At 41.1% G+C, this 16,013-nt stretch overlaps 2 long non-coding RNA genes across 3 annotated transcripts; one reads left to right on the forward strand and one right to left on the reverse strand.

Annotated features, from left to right (window-relative positions):
- Positions 1-1,406: 1,406 nt before the first annotated feature.
- LOC146181530 (uncharacterized) lies at positions 1,407-14,945 on the forward strand. 2 transcript variants are annotated; one of them, XR_014700442.1, is made up of 3 exons: positions 1,407-1,452; positions 11,736-11,916; positions 14,748-14,945. It is a non-coding gene; the product is annotated as an uncharacterized LOC146181530 (long non-coding RNA). The 2 variants fall into 2 exon arrangements; XR_014700443.1 differs by lacking the exon at positions 1,407-1,452 and adding an exon at positions 1,495-1,588.
- On the reverse strand, positions 7,760-11,002 carry LOC146181531 (uncharacterized). The gene is made up of 3 exons (XR_014700441.1): positions 10,912-11,002; positions 10,254-10,290; positions 7,760-8,016 (listed from the first exon to the last, which is right to left on the reverse strand). It is a non-coding gene; the product is annotated as an uncharacterized LOC146181531 (long non-coding RNA).
- Positions 14,946-16,013: the final 1,068 nt, after the last annotated feature.

The following is a 16,013-nucleotide window of genomic DNA, read 5'->3' on the forward strand; positions in this document are numbered from 1 at the left end:
AGTTCTGGGGAAGCATAGATACACGGAAGCTCCTGCTTTCTCGCTAGGTGGTATTTTTCTGAATATTATAACATGTTTTTTGTTTCGATTAATATTTTAGGCTAGGAATATTTCTAACACTGCCAACGTGCACTTCACTATTTCTCTTAAACTTGAATGAAATCCTTTCAGTGCATTGAATTACTAATCCACTGCCTAAGTTTAAAAAAATAACTGCAAACAACACTTACTGTGATGCAGCAACCAAAGACAGGATGATAACACTGAAAAATACTACCGGCTTCAAATAAATGCTTAGCCGTAAGATAAGACGAGAAATGCTAGCTCCAGCTCTTTCAAGAAAGTAATATTTTATAGCCGCTGGATGCAAGCACACGGGCACTGCTATGTAATAATATTCCTTATGATATACAATTATCCGATACTATTAAGAAAAAAATTATTTTCAAAATAAACTAAATAAGAACAGAAATGAACTGCGAACTTGAGCGTAAAACATGCTGGGCAAATGGCATCATATTGAATAAATGCCTGAACTGCATGAATGAATCGCAAAATTAAATGTTTGATGTGTATGCGAAACTTGAAAACTTGTGAAGTAATAAAAAAAATGACCTATCTGCACCATATTGTTTTATTTTTCGAGTATTTCAGTTATTAGTCTATATTTTCTTTATTCATATGAATAAAATGTGAATTTTAGTTTACATTTAGCTCTTCTTAATTTCTTATCACTTATCTGTGTGCCTGATGGGGCATTCTTCCTTGAATTTTAGGTTATTGTCTGTTTCTTTACATGTACCCCCGTGTAGAAAAATGATATACTCCACGCGCTCCGAGAAATCTGCCAGCAAGATTTTTTGATTGATAAGCAGTTATTTCTGAGATATGCATAACGTGCCCTCCTTGATATCCTTTCCGTCTTACCCAAGCAATTTTGTGTGGCAATTTTTTTTATACTGAAAACATGCAACCGTTGCGGATCTCGTGGAGTATACCACTTTTGTCCACAACTGTACATCCTTCTGCCATATTGCTATTTTTTCATTGCAAGGGGTACTCTGAAAACGTTGTTTGGCCATTAAGGTTCTTGTTTCCTAGCTTGTTAATGGCTTCTTTTATTGATTATTATTAGCTTTGGTCTCTAGACTACTATTCAGGAACTTTCCTGAGTGTATTATTATTGATACTGGAATGGGTTGTTCTACGCTTCGTATATTAATAAAGAAAACTTGTTGAAAAGAAAATGTTAACAATTTTCGACATTTTTTGCAAGCTCAGGTTAATCTGAATAATTGGGACCGCCGCATCTATAGTATCTAACAAGAAACTAAAATAATTATGTGATCTAGCTTTCGTCATATATCATATGCGTTCACAATCTGATTTGTCTTGCAAGTATATTAGTGAATAATGTAGTCGGAGAGCTCACTCGTAGGCGCTTCACTAAAGGTAAATATCTGTATTACTGTATATCTGACTCCAAGGCAATCCTGTAATTTGTTGTATCTTGCCTGCGTTTGTGACACGTCTGTAATTCCGTGTACGGGTAGAAACCGCATCGATGGTACAGTGGACTTTCCAACAGGTGAAAACTTTAAAAATGTTCCACATAATGGGTCCCTGTGATATATCGGTAGCCTATATTATATTAGATATATTCGATTTCGCTTCATTTGCACCCACTGCCTTACGCCACCAATGGAGCTGCGTGTTTTAATAAAGGCCATACAAGCGAGAAGGGAGTTTATTTTCCTAATGACTCGAAATTAACCTGCTGAGTGGGGAGCACTGTACAGCATAAAACTGAACCTGCTAACTGCTGCCGCTCCCAAGACAACAGCCGCGTCGAAAGGCAATTTAATTATCGTCTCTAGTGATCTAGATGTTGATTGGAGGCTCTGAAATCCCCTAGATTCTTGAAAAAAGTCAGGCTTGCTAGCCCGATCCCTGTCTTGATGATTAACTTGTAGTAGGCAATGACAGGATAGTGGCCAAGGCCCTTGCGCAGTAGATGGCTACAGCTGGCAGCATACACAGGAAGTCATAAACGTATTTCTCTGCCCTGCCATCATTTTCATCCCCAGAAATATGTTCTAAAGAAGGATATACACTGTTATTTTAGTATCCGCATACTTAAGTGGAAACGCTTTCAGCATGACAAAAAACATGCTCATGGAGGGTCAAAACAGAGGTCATATTTTAGTGGGCATCACAAGTATACTTACAAAGAGAGAAGTTGAGCGGCGCGGAAAGGTTGATTTATTCTGATACATACGAAAATGCATATTGAAATACATATACCTCTAAATTACACACCGCAGATAGCATGTCTTTGACTTGAACATGAAAACTTGTCCTGCGTCAAAAGCTTCATGATATTTTAATCTGGACTTGCCACAGCGCAGCTAAGGATTCTCCTGCATGTGTTGCTGCGAAATTTCTTTTACTGTTTATTTTTTTTCGTACTTGACTCAAAGAACGTCATTTCATGGCAAGGCGTCTTTTATCGGAAGTCCGGTAAATAAAGCTTTTCCTGATGTAGTTTATTTCATTTATTGAAGCCTTGAAGGCCGGAATGCATTACTTGAGGGGGGGGGGGGGGGGGGAATGACACTGTAAAGTAGCATATCAACGCCAGGTTCATCGGAACCATATCCGTCGGAGATGTTCTCGCTTAGCCACGGAGCCTTCCAACCGAATGCAGTGCTCTGAGCATTCTGAAAGAGTATTATGTTTTTTGAGGCATAGGTTCACTTAGCATGGCAGGCAGTGACATTTTTTACACGATCTCATAAGGGGATAGTTTTTCCCAATTGTTTTAAGGTCTATTAAATAAATTGACCTTTACGTATCTATTCCACAATACTGGCAATGGCAGCAATGAAAGTTTTTAGCATGTCTACCATACCTTGTTTATTAAAATAACCAAGGCTGAGAAATGTAACGTCGGTTCTGGCAGCCGCTTTTCGATGGAGGCAAAATGCAAGCCACCGGTGTGCTGTCAAAGCAACCTGAACAACCACAGGTGGTCGACATTTCTGGAGCTCTTCACTACGGCACCTCTCTTAGCCTAATGTTGAATCCCGATGGCAGACAGCGCACCCATGGCCTGATCATAAACTGAGCTTTCGCCCTGCCAGAGATCCCTTGCTCCAAATTTGCATTGGAATTCGAGCGCTCACGCGGGAGCACGCTCCTTGGGGGACTTAGCGCACAGAAATGGCTTTCCGGGCGTCGGCCTCTGCAAAGGCCGCCGCCGCCTCCAGCCGCCGTAGCTTAGCAGTGAGCCCATTTGCAACTGTTGTCAAGACAAGGGTGTGTAATTGCATAAAACGTGGCGTTTCTGATAAAGCAGAGTAAAATTTTTGGTAGAAGGTAACAACACATCTTTGAAGTGGAAGAGGCGTCGTTCGGAAAATCGCTTGGATGCCGTGAGCACCGCGGACCCTTCTCATGTGAGGTGAATACAAATTTTTCCTCCCAGCGGTTATTCGGGGGCTCTCTTGTTTTGGTAACATTAAAGTGGAGAGTGCTTACAAACACTTCACGTTGGCTGTGATGCGGAACCATTTACGAGATCCGAATGGGAAAAATAATTACGTCGCCATGGCTGATGTTGAGGTTTCGTCGCGTTGCTGCAGACGGAGTGTGCATGAAAAAAGTTGGGAATCACGCGTGTAGCTCACATGACATGTCTTGTAAGCCCACCATGAAAGATTAGCTCACGGCACCTACATAAGCAAACTCGTGCGACACAGCCAATATATGTCGTGGCCTACGGCGGGGACGTGCCGGGATGATAACCGGATTTGCTGCGTTTCTTTATAATTGCGCAGATCGCTTTCCTTTTTACGCTGTTTTGTCGCTTTCCGGGCTCTTTCGCTGTATGCTATAGTTGTGTCTTTTGCGCCGTTGCTTCATAGGACAGATGTCGGTATATGCCGGCGGCGTCTACTCCTTTTTCGCTTTGTCCAAAGATTACGATGCAGCTTACCGAAGAAGGTTTTCGTTGCGAGAATTTCAGGGTGAAATATTACACCTTGTATTTTGTCAAGCAGAATAGGCATCGTTCGTGCTATTAAAAGCAGCTCGGGCCACCATGTATCGATGAGAGAAAAAGAGGATGAGGCAGGCGCAACAGGAAGGAGGAGCGTACACAAAAGAAAGGTCATACGGATTTCTGGCCGAATTCTCCAAATTTTGCCGGAGCAAAGAGAGCTGCGGTCATACGGATTTCTGGCCGAATTCTCCAAATTTTGCCGGAGCAAAGAGAGCTGCTCCACGGAGAGATTTCGTACCAATACCTGATTCTAATCTGCAATTGGAACAGATATCTCTCACTACCATTTTAACACTGAATAATCACTGCTCTAAACAGTGCAGAAAATTTTAACCCGGATTTTAAGTTAGAATTCAGCATTAGCCGCTTGGGGACGTGACATGTACCTCATTGACATACACAATTTTTGTATCATGATGCCACCAGTATGAGGGTGTAAAAAATATAGCTAATGTGCGTGATTTTCTTATTATTGTGTCAGTATATTTCAATAGCACCAAAGAAAAGTGTTCTCCAATAAATAGGCTGCTTAGAGAAAGCAAACTCTTAAGATAACCATTAACTGTGCAGATTGGTGTTCAGTTACATTTTTAGACATCATATCTTTTTTTTTTAGTGATTGGCTGTTATCATAATAAAAATCTTAATCTATGTATAGTAAACGTCTTCTAACCACCACATAGGGAGCGTACTCTGAAGATACGCCTGCCTTCCTCTTAGACACAACTAATGCATGGCTAAAAACACAACTATCTCCTCATCATATATTCTGTACGAGCAGCTTTAGAACAATTGGTGTTGTTGCTAAGGCATATGCGGAGGCCTTCAGTATTCTCAATTTATAGGGCTGTGAAACACTTCGGGAGTTCGGCCTGAACACACTCTACCTGGATACGGATGTTCATTGAAGACATTTCCAGTTTAAGGCGATATTTCCGAGGTGCGCAAACTCATAAAAATGATATTAAAAACCTTCGAGTTATTGTTTAGAAAGTTCCATACAAAAAGTTGCCCATAAAATGAGTCAAAAGCAGCACAATGGAGCTTGGAAGATTACATCAACAGCAAATGTACATCATCATAGGAAAATGAGCTTGTAACTCTGCCAGCCACATTTATATTCAAGTTGAAAGTTTAAGTGAAGCAACCAATAAATGTAAAATAATAGAACTTTTGAAATTATTCGTTTAAAAGAAGTAGCTGTTAGTGTTAACAGGAAGAAATCTTTTAAATGCGGGATAACAGCCCTTTGTGGTCTAAGATGACATTCGGTTCATAGTATTTTCAGATAGACAATATAGTTGATTCATGGCAACCGCTTGTGCTAATGTCTGCTGACGGCACGGATGTTTAGGTTTTAGGGCGATATCTCCGTTGATTGTATTACCGAATTTTGGGTTATTCCTCGATAAACTACCTGTCGAGTTCAAGGGATGGCGACGCATCCTTGCCCACCCAGCCACATGCGGCGCACAGCTGTGCTTGGCGGCCGTCAAACTTGTTGGGAAAAGAGCGCCGCCGTGCGGTAATGGGAGGAATATGGGAGAGGAATTCAACCTGCAGAGATGTAGTCTGACTGCTACTGATGTTGCTGATGATGATCACTTGTGCACCGAAGCTTGCTCCACCTCGAGCGTTGGAGCAATATTTATGCACATCGTCGTGGTTAGGCAACAGACCACTACGCCATCGCCGCCGCCAGTAATGATTTGTGCAGAGAGAAATAGTAGAACAGAAAGGCAGCAAAGTTAATTAGGCCATGTCAAGTAGGCGACCCAACATGGGCGAAGGAAACAAAGGGAGGAAAAGGAAAGCAAAAGGGCCAAGGATATGACAGCTGTCACGTGCCTAGAGGTCTATAGTAAAAGAATGAGCGGGGATAGTAAACTGGCGACACAACATTGTAGCATGATAGCAGGGGCAGCCGACTTTTATCTGCAGTTGAGATCAGTGGTGCGAGCGCGATGTCCAGTCCCAGGCATAGGCCATGATTGTCAGTCATGTTTGGGGTGAGCAGTCGGTGGTGTCTTGCTGCGTCGGCTCTTGTCAATGGTATCGGCATAATGCTGGCTCTATCGTGAGCAGATCGAGCAGTATCCTAACGTAAGTCGTCGCCAACAGTTACACTATGGCTTGCTAGCCATTCGTAGGCGATTTCTTGGCGCCTAATAATGCCTGGTGGTGCAGATGCACATCCGCTACAAGTTGCTCATTGTCACCATGGCTCAAGACCGATAGAAAACATTGTAGGCCATTTATAAACACAAAACACAGCCCAGTTTTGAGAAGTTTGTTCACAGGTATACTTTACAACAGCCCGAGGTGCGACCAATTCTGCTCCAGGAGAGGTAGTCTTATGCGAATTAGTTGGCACATGTTTGCTTGTCTTGCAGGAACGACAACGGTGTGGGCAGAACAAGTAGGGGCTATCGAGCCATCGGTATGGGCGTGAATACCATCCTAATAGTCATTCTGTAGGATGAGCAATGTCAGTTGCTAAAGGGCTGCCGTTGATAAATTTGATTTCTTCGATATCACCGGGATAGCAACGAACACATGGAAGCAGCAGACACCACCGTAGCGATGGAGGTCGTGCTAGCGGAGTGAACGGTTCAGGATGGATGTCTGGTGCGTTGCTATTATCCTGGCGAATGCACAATGTGGCCTCTGCAGAGGCATCTGCGCATTGTGATGCTGTGGTACTCTGGAAATGTGTCGTTTGCGCATTCGCAAGGAGTCCAGCATAATGCACTTTGATAGCGGGTGGCGTTTGGCGAATGTAACACTTCTCAATGTTGATGCGCATCGAGGGAGGTCCAGGCCTGTGCTAAGGGCCTAACTCATGAAGGCCTGGAGGGCACACATATTAATCTCGAACGTGTTTGAAAGTATGGGCGTACTGTACCGGAGGAATTCTAAAAGCAGTGTGATTTGTGCAGCAGTTTTGGACAGTCTATGGTGGCATGTCTCCATTTCCGGAGAGTTCTCAAATATTCTTCAAAGGCTGCACTTTGGAAGCTTTCACTAATGATGCTCTACAAAAAACTATAGTCCAAATCAATCCTGTTATTGTGCAGTTACTTGAGCTACCTCGCACTGTTCTTGTCTGTAACTTTGTCATTTCATTTTTTTTAGGTCAGTGCATCACAGGTTTTGAGTTCAGGCAGGAAAAACTATCTGCAATGCATCTCAGCCCTACACCGCACGCCTCATCTCATCTCCGCCTTTATTTTTTTCCTTCAGAAGTTAAAGGCTATATAAATCTCGCTATTCGTAAAAGCTCAGCGCATACAAAAACAAGACAATTGTTAACTAAAGAACATAGGCTTCTCGTAATCCTCAGTTCCGTTTCTTTTCACTGCTGAATAGTAATCCCATTTTGACTAATACATGTGTGCATTCAAACACTTCAAAGAAACAACAATAACATTTAGCAGCCTTCTAAGATATTTCATTGAGTTGATACTTATGCGGCTCAAGTTCCCGGTGAATTATATGCCTACGATATCCAGAAATCATGCTAAAACCTTCCTGCAACTTTTCTAGATGAACGTGGCAGTTGCAACTTTAAAGAGATTTTACAATTACTTAATTGCAGAATGCCAGCAGCAGCACTAACATATCTACGCACATAGTGTCAGAAGCTGCTTTGTGTGATTATTATCCATATTCGTACAAGACATGAAAACTGCACTGTATTGATTTTATTCCCAGTTGTAAAACTTTGCGAGATGTGTTCCACCATATCTATTCTCCTATTTGGCCCCGGCTGTGATATGGCTTGGTCCTTGATGTGGCGGTGAACGTGGCCTTCGATTATGCGGCAAAGGTGGGCGGGGACGAGGTGGCTGTGTTGGGTTACAGGGAAGCCGATTGAACAGAGCGGGAATCGGGCGATGGCCACAAACACAGCCTCGAGTGCATTCACTTCCAGGCAGGGCTCCTTGTTCGCACTAGCGGATGGAAAGAAACAAAAATTCAAAACTTTAACAAGAGATAACAGAGCAATGCCTTACAAATATATTCAATTTATTATGAAGCTTTAACCCAGATATAGAAACAAAATGTTTGTTTTTCCCAATAAAATGCGTAAATTAGTAGATGATACAACTTTTTCGAATACAAAGCTATATTTTCCGCAGAATGACCATTCCCGACTGCGCCTATTGGAGTACTGCAATGGGCCGTATATTGATGTTTTAAATTAGATATTTAAATATGGATTGTTCAAAAAGTTTTCCCCGGGAATTAAATGTGCCTCCTTAGGGCCTGAATATTCGATCGTTAATTCACAAAAAGGAATAATTAGAACCAAATATATATGCAAGGTGTGCACATTTAGGTCCAGATTCTGCATTAAAAAATAAACATAAATAAACCTATTGCTACTCTCCCGAAAATAACGGCAACGGCTCCGACCCTTAGAGAAAAAGAATAACCGGCTGAGTTTAACTACTACAAAACCTAAACAAATTTGGGCGTAGTTTAAAACCGACGTTAATAGTTCCGAAGAAGCACTGTGTGGTATATATTTGTTTGCTGATTTATCGTTGAACGGCAGGCATGCGTTTTTGGCAAATAGTTGAATGTTTTTGCTAGGTTTGGTTTTTGGAGAATAGAGGGCGAAATGTAGTGTTGCACTTCTCAGCGGAAACCAGCACGAGAATTACTTCTCCCCTAGACTGTTGGTCGTATAGTGGTTTCTTACTTGAATATGGAAGTATCCATGACTGTAATTTAATAGAAACTAAGTGTCGCAAAAACGCTGCCAACAATAATAAAAAATGCATGGTCATGGCAGCAAATGAAAGGATAGAGACTTCATGCTCGCATAACCACAAAACCTTTTTAACACATCTCAATTTTCGTTTAAAGCTTCTTTATCAAAGCAATACAAGAAGTTTTTGAAATGGAATCCCGGAAAACATTACGGTACAGTTACTTCAGCGCCCCAAGCAAAGATAAAGAAAGTATTGCTTAGGCCCACGCATCAACGATGTCCACAGGCCGCTATTAAAGGGGAAGACGAACTGATTTCATATACCCGCAAAAGAAAGAAAAGAGAAAGCTCAATAAAGGTAATTAGATTCAGTGCGAGCTAAGACTTGGTGGAAGTACCTACTCTACGTCCTGGTTACCCTGCGTGCCCCCAAATCTTTATCGTAGGATTATCTCAAGTGAGGAGCTTTATATTCTAGAGATAGGGCTATGATAACTAGTAGAGCTGATTTATCATAACGTAGGGACCGTTGTTTGGATCGTATTGTTTGGCACACAATACGTTGAGTCATCTTGGTTTGGGGCGCCTGCTGGTTCTATATGTACAGTAAATAATATTTTTTTCTTAATTATTACACTTCGGTTGTGGCGCGAGGTTTTTCCAGCTGCTTTCCTTTTTATGCTCCTTCAACATTTCTGTCTTCCCTACAGTCAAAATCAACCGAGAACATGTAAACCACCTTCGCGACAAATAGGTGACGTTCGATGTGACAATTTTGGAGCATGAAAACGTGTGTAATAGTTGAAACATTCTTTGCGCATGCTCAAGTCAGATCATCAAAAAAGGTGTAGCAAGTGAGGCAATGCAATACATCGCCATTAGCATAAATATTAAATTAATACAATCTTTCAAGATTACACTAGAGCAGTTCTTTAAAGAAAGAAAAGTTTACAAATATTTTTTGTTGGTTTTGGTTTGTGGGGTTTAACGTCCCAAAGCAACTCAGGCTATGAGATACGCCGTAGTGTAGTACTGAAATTTCGACCACCTAGGGTTGTTTAACGTGCGCTGACATCGCGCAGTACACGGGCGCAATTCTTTGTTCCTCCATCTAAAAGCGGCCGCCGAGGCCGGGACTCGATTCTCCATCCCAGGGAACAGCAGTCGAGCGTCGTAACCACTGAGCCATCTCGGCGGGGACAGTCTAGAAATATTGGAGAAAGCAAAATGCATAGAGCAAAATACCTGAATCATTTTTCACTATAGTGGCCTAATATTTTCTAGCAATATATTCGATATGACGTATACCTTCCTCAGGGTTAAAATATCGGCATAATATTTATGTCTGTATTACTTTCATGTACTTATGTTTTAGCTTGTGATCTAAAACATGAAAAAAAAAAAATCTTGAAACCTTGCGTATTTATTTGTGCAGTGGTAGAGTGTTTCATATATCTAACGTCTGCTCACCCAAAGAGGGCAAAGCCGCCTTCGTGGAGGTTGGCAACTGCAAAGAAAAATAGCGTACAGAACGTTTACATACAATGTTGAAAGGTCGGAATTGCATACACTTGTTTTCTATATCTGAGAGTGTGCTATAATAAGTTGTGCGATCATGAACCGACTTGGTTTACATATTTTTGATACTGGTTCCGCATAATCAATGTTCGCCATATCGAAGCTGTCCCCCACAAGAGAAAGTCGACCGCAGGCCGAATAATATGAACTTGAAGCTTATAGAATATTCCCCAAATGTAAGCATAAACTTGCGTCTGAAGGTAATATTAAAAAAAAATCTGCTTCGACAATCGTATAAAAATTATAGTCGGGCTGCTCGGCTACACCAGGTGCGCGGAAGCAAGAATAAAAACGTATACAATAAGCTAATCACAAGTGATCCTAGTAGAAACATGCATCTATAAATTGTGGAGAAGCGTGGATGCACTGAAGCTCCAGATTTTACAATTATATGCTGATTCGATTATCAATTTCGGCTATGATTTACGTTCCTACCTAATATATGCAATTGACAGCCTGTTTCACTAACAATGGCATGTGTTTATTTCCGTGCATTGCCAATAATTCATTGCCTATGTTATGAAAAGTAAACATTTCAGATAATTCTTACTGTGATGCAGGAATGAAAGCCAGAAGGATGACAACGAAAAGCACTGCCGACTTCATGTGAAAACTTAAATGCGTTTGGCTGTATGTTTTGCGAGATCAGAGCTCCTGGTCTCTCCAGAAGGAACTTTCATTTTTATAGCCGCGGACACATACCTAATGAGCACTTTTATGTAGTCATATCCCTACCCTCATGCAATTATCCAATATTATTTGAAAATGTATTCTTTCTTGAAAATAAACTTAATAAGAAAAGCAGAGAATTGCGAACCTTAGAATAAAACATGATCCGCAAATGCAACACATTGCACAAATGCCTAAGCTTTTCCTACAACCCATTGACGGAAACATCATGAAGCAATTGCAAAATAAGACGATCAGTGTACGTGGCAGTCGAAAAGCTGTGGAATATAAAAAACAATACTTACTCTGCTCCAGATTTTTTTGTAATACTTTTGTTATTCTTCTGTTGAAGAATTGTGTATTTTTGTTTTAGTGTCGTTGTTACTAACTGCTCATGACCAAACTATGTGCATGCCATTGCATTCGCCTTTGCATTTTTTATTGTTGTCGCATACTGTTGAGGTACGATTGCATAATTACTGATTGTTAATGGTAGTCTGAAAACGCTGCTCAGTCGTTACGCTTTCTGGTTCTTAGTTTTTAGTTATTTGCTTAAGTATTGCTTATTAGTACCTTCGCTGAATGTCTTTTTAAGAAACTTTCCTGTCTACCGTGAAGATCGCACAAGCATAATTTATTCTACAATTTGAGTTATATTAAGAAGAGCTATTAATTAAAACAAGATAACAATTGCTTACTACGTAGGTTGCAAGCTGCGGGTTATTTGAATGATTGGGACAGACGCATCAGTAACCTCCAACAAGGTACTAAAGTAATTATGGGCGCTATCTATCCTTTATTACATGGCATACCAATTTGTTGCATCTTTCAATTCTATTATTGAATAATGGAGTCCGGAATCTCATTTCTACGTGCTTCAGTAAAGGTGAATAGAAATACTTTTAATAGCTTCTTCCAATATCAGCATATAATTCATTGCCATTTGATTGCATTTGGAAAATGTGTGTAATTCCTTGCATGTGTAGAGTAATCGCATCTACGATACAACAAGTTTTGCAACATATGAAATTCTTCTCAACGTTCGCATTATTGTATCATAGTCATATCTCGGCAACTTAAATTATATGAGATACATTCAACTTCGTTTCCTTTGCATCGACAGCCTTACGATAAAAATGAAGCTGCATACATGAATAACAACTTGAATAACAACAAAAACGAGCAAGAAACACGTTTAGTTACCTCAACAAGAGAAATCAACCTTCTTACAGATAGCACTTTACAGAATAATAGAACATAGAGTTCTAATCATGGCCACGTAAGCCGCTTTTCAATGGAGGCGAAAAGAAAGCACCCGTGTCAGGCGTAATGTAAGCGATGTTAAACAACCCCAGGTCGTGATATTTTTCGCAGCTCTTCACAACAGCGTCTCCTATAACCGACGCAGACGAGGCACAGTGATTAGAACTGAAAAGTATTGGTAATTTGTGCAGGATGCGTAGATTTGTCGGACGTATTTAGGGAAATAATAAAAAAACTCTCTAATAGATGGGCTGTCTGACGAGGAAATAGCTTAAGATAACCATTATCTTGGCAGGTGCGTGTTAGCTCCACTGATGGCCCTCTTCTTTTCGTGCTGGCTCTTATCATAACAAAATCGCAATGTGTTTTTTTACAGCTTGTTCTAAGCAACACATGAATAGCTTACTCGGAACATATTGCGCTTTTAAGTAGAGGGAAAATATGAGGCAAATATAGAAACGCTGCTCACGGTTAATCACGTTTTTTTTGGAGCAGATTTGATTGTCGGAACTTAACTGTGTATCTAGAATATTTGGAAGGTTTTGGTAAGTTTTATGCAGAGGCAGTCAATATTCTTATTTTATAGCGGAGAAACAGTTTTGATTTCTGTTTCCACCCACTGTACCTCAATAAAGAGGTTCGTCGAAGTTATTCTAAGTTTAAGGTGATATTTACAACTTCATCCAAATAATATTAAAACATTCTTTACTAAATGACCTCGTCCGTGGTGCAGAGGTCCATATCAAAAAGCGCCGTATAATAATTCTAAGAGCACTGTGGAATGGACGCTGCAGAAATGCTTTGCTGTTGCACAGAGTGCATCACGTTTTCTCTCATGATCGTTTATGAACTGAATGCACCGTTATTATCATTGATACTGTCATCACTGTTATAATCACAGATTGCAGCGTCATTATGTTTCATACTCCCATCTTCACGGCAGACAAGGAGAAATAATAAGTGTGTTTTACAATCTCTAGTGTGGTGAAGTTGGATAAATTGCTCTGATGGGGATACGAGGCGCGGTTGTTCGATTCCCGGTGGGGACAACGTTTTTATTTCTCTGGTGACATGATCAGAATAATTGAATACTGACAACAGAGGATAGATCCGCGATAAAATTTCGCACACAACTATTAAGCACGGGATTTCGATCCATAAGCCTAAATGGCTTTTGCGTAAAATAAATCAAAAGTGGTACATATATATATTCAGTTTAAATAAAATACAAATGCGTACGAACAGGCGAAGACAAAAAACAGTGCAGCGCAGCGAACCAAAATGCATCTCTGAGCCAAAGCTAGAAGTGAGGAAACAAATAAAGGTTAAATCATTGGAACTTTTAAAATTACCCGTTGCAAAAAAGCAGCAGCTAGTGATAAGAGAACGAAATGTAATAAAAGGGGCGAAACAGTCATGTTTGCTCTAACAAACTATTGATATATTTAAACTATTTAGATAATATTGGCGAGTCATGGCAGTCAAATATGCTAACGTCTGCTGGCCAAATAAAGTCTTAGCGTTAGGTTTATTCAGTTGTATTCGAGCTTAGTTCATTCAGTCATAAATAATTAGTCCTGAGGCCGAGAGGGGAAGTGGATCTGTTAAGCGAAGTTAGCGGGCCACCCAGTGCCCGCTTCTTCATCTTCCGTAACATTGCACTGAATGCACTTAAGTAATACTTACCTTTATTTCCGACATGGCTTTTTTTTTAGAGAATGGCACCGGGGAAAATAACCTCTAGATTTAACTACGAAAATAGATCGCCGGCGTTATTAAGCAAAACATACGGTAGAATGTCCTGTTCTTCAAGAACCCCAACTTATGCGGAGCTTGTGCGTCCGATGCTGGAGATCACTGACACGAATCAGTTAGCAGCAATTCCAGCTGAGCCATGCCTTTACGTGGGTTTTTGACATTGAAGATCAAATGTGTGTTTAATATAAAGTTTTTTCAACGCTGACTCAACTATGCCTTTCCTATACTAGGCAGACGCCTTGATAGGGCATTGTAGTACGGATCTGTGTACATATTTTGTATAATCTTTTACAGAGTGTTGTAACCTGAATCTGTCCCAATTACGATGAGTCGATAATATTCACGAACTTTAATGATGTAGCAAAATTGATATACACAAGCAAGTAACGCCAAATTCAGAGCGAATCGGAGGCAATAACTTTACCTTCTCATAGGCTTGTATGCGAAGCCTATGTTCAATAATTTTTTACTGCTTTACTGCACTGAGTCATTTTCTTGGGACATAACTTTTATGAAATGTTTCATTATTTAAATTTCAGTAGCGTAATCAATATTGCTGCCTGATAAGCGGCATCAAAATACTGCTGCATAAATACACTAAAGTTTCTCGTATCCATCAAAACAATAGTGGTAAAAAATGTTAGAACTGTTATTTTGCTACGTTTTGTTTTATGTTTTTACATTGCGTGTCCGCAGCTGCCACGGCAGCCGAATGTGTAGCTCATGCTGAAGACTCGTGTGAGAAAGCCTGCTGCCTGGAAGAGCAAAATGACACTAACCCGCTGAGAGCATACTTTAGCATTAAAATGGATCCTGCTGACAGCGGCTGCGCTGGACAGCAGATGTATCAAAGGACACTTGGTTGTTCCGTTCATGATCTACAGAGTTCAAATAAATGAGCATCTTCTTAGGTCTTCAAGCAACCAGGCTTAGGAAGTTTGTCGTTCTCTCCTTATTCAACTAGCCGAAGAGCATAAGCAACTAAGACCAAAATATGTCAGCCGCGGTATGTACTGTTATTACCGTGTATAGTCCACTCTTGCGCGCTCTATTGTTCGCCTGTGGGCATGGATATGTGCTGTGGATATGTGCTGTTGGTGCAAGGGCGCTAGGTGAGCCTGTTTTGCATGAATCCTTTTGTGTGAGCCTGTTTTGCTTTGTCGAAAACCTGCAAATGCCAAATTGGCCCTGTCAAGGGAACGTCAAGAAAAATACAAAGAAATGTCGCCCTGGGGGTAATAGCCGGATGGGGTTTTATTCATTTGTTCACCCTTCCCGTCGAGAAGCGCTATTGTCCAGTGAGGAATGCCTATTGTCCAAAGGAGACGACAGAGTGACACGTCCGCTGACGTACAGGACAAGAAAGGAGCATGACGAATACGGCCATTAGAGGTATTCCCGGGAATGCAGCAAAGATTTGCAATTGTCGGAAAGGGACAATGCTGGGAGCAGTATGCGGCGCGCACGTGCACTTGGGTTTCTGAGAAGGAAATCCACTTGCCGGAACCAGCATATCGGATCTTTGCTGAAGAATAGAAATGTACCTCCTCGCCGTTCCAAAGCTCTACCCACCAACAAGTGACCGCGCCCAACGAATCAATGCCGGACCAGTCAGTGCATCAGACCATCAGTGCAGTGATGTGTTCGATTGGATGCCGATACCTGAGGGGCGTGCCCTGGAACTGGTTGGTCAGCATCTTCAGAGAGGGGCTGGACATAGGGGGTTTTAAGGACATTGCAGAGCACGAAATGACGCTCTCAGCCCTGGGTAAAGGGCTCATCCAGACGCTTCTCGCTATGAACTCTTAACGCTTGTCATTTTGCTGATATACCCTTCTTTTTTCATGTAAATAAGTTTTTCTCAAAGTGCCATTAAACCTGCTTGTATATATTTTACCAACTTCGAAGATTCAATCCTTCATCAACCCGGAGTCTCTGCACGCTACCAAGTGAAGGCTGGGT

This window comes from Amblyomma maculatum, chromosome 8, assembly GCF_055883805.1.
Source record: "Amblyomma maculatum isolate TAMU_Amacu chromosome 8, ASM5588380v1, whole genome shotgun sequence".
Classification (NCBI taxonomy): domain Eukaryota; kingdom Metazoa; phylum Arthropoda; class Arachnida; order Ixodida; family Ixodidae; genus Amblyomma; species Amblyomma maculatum.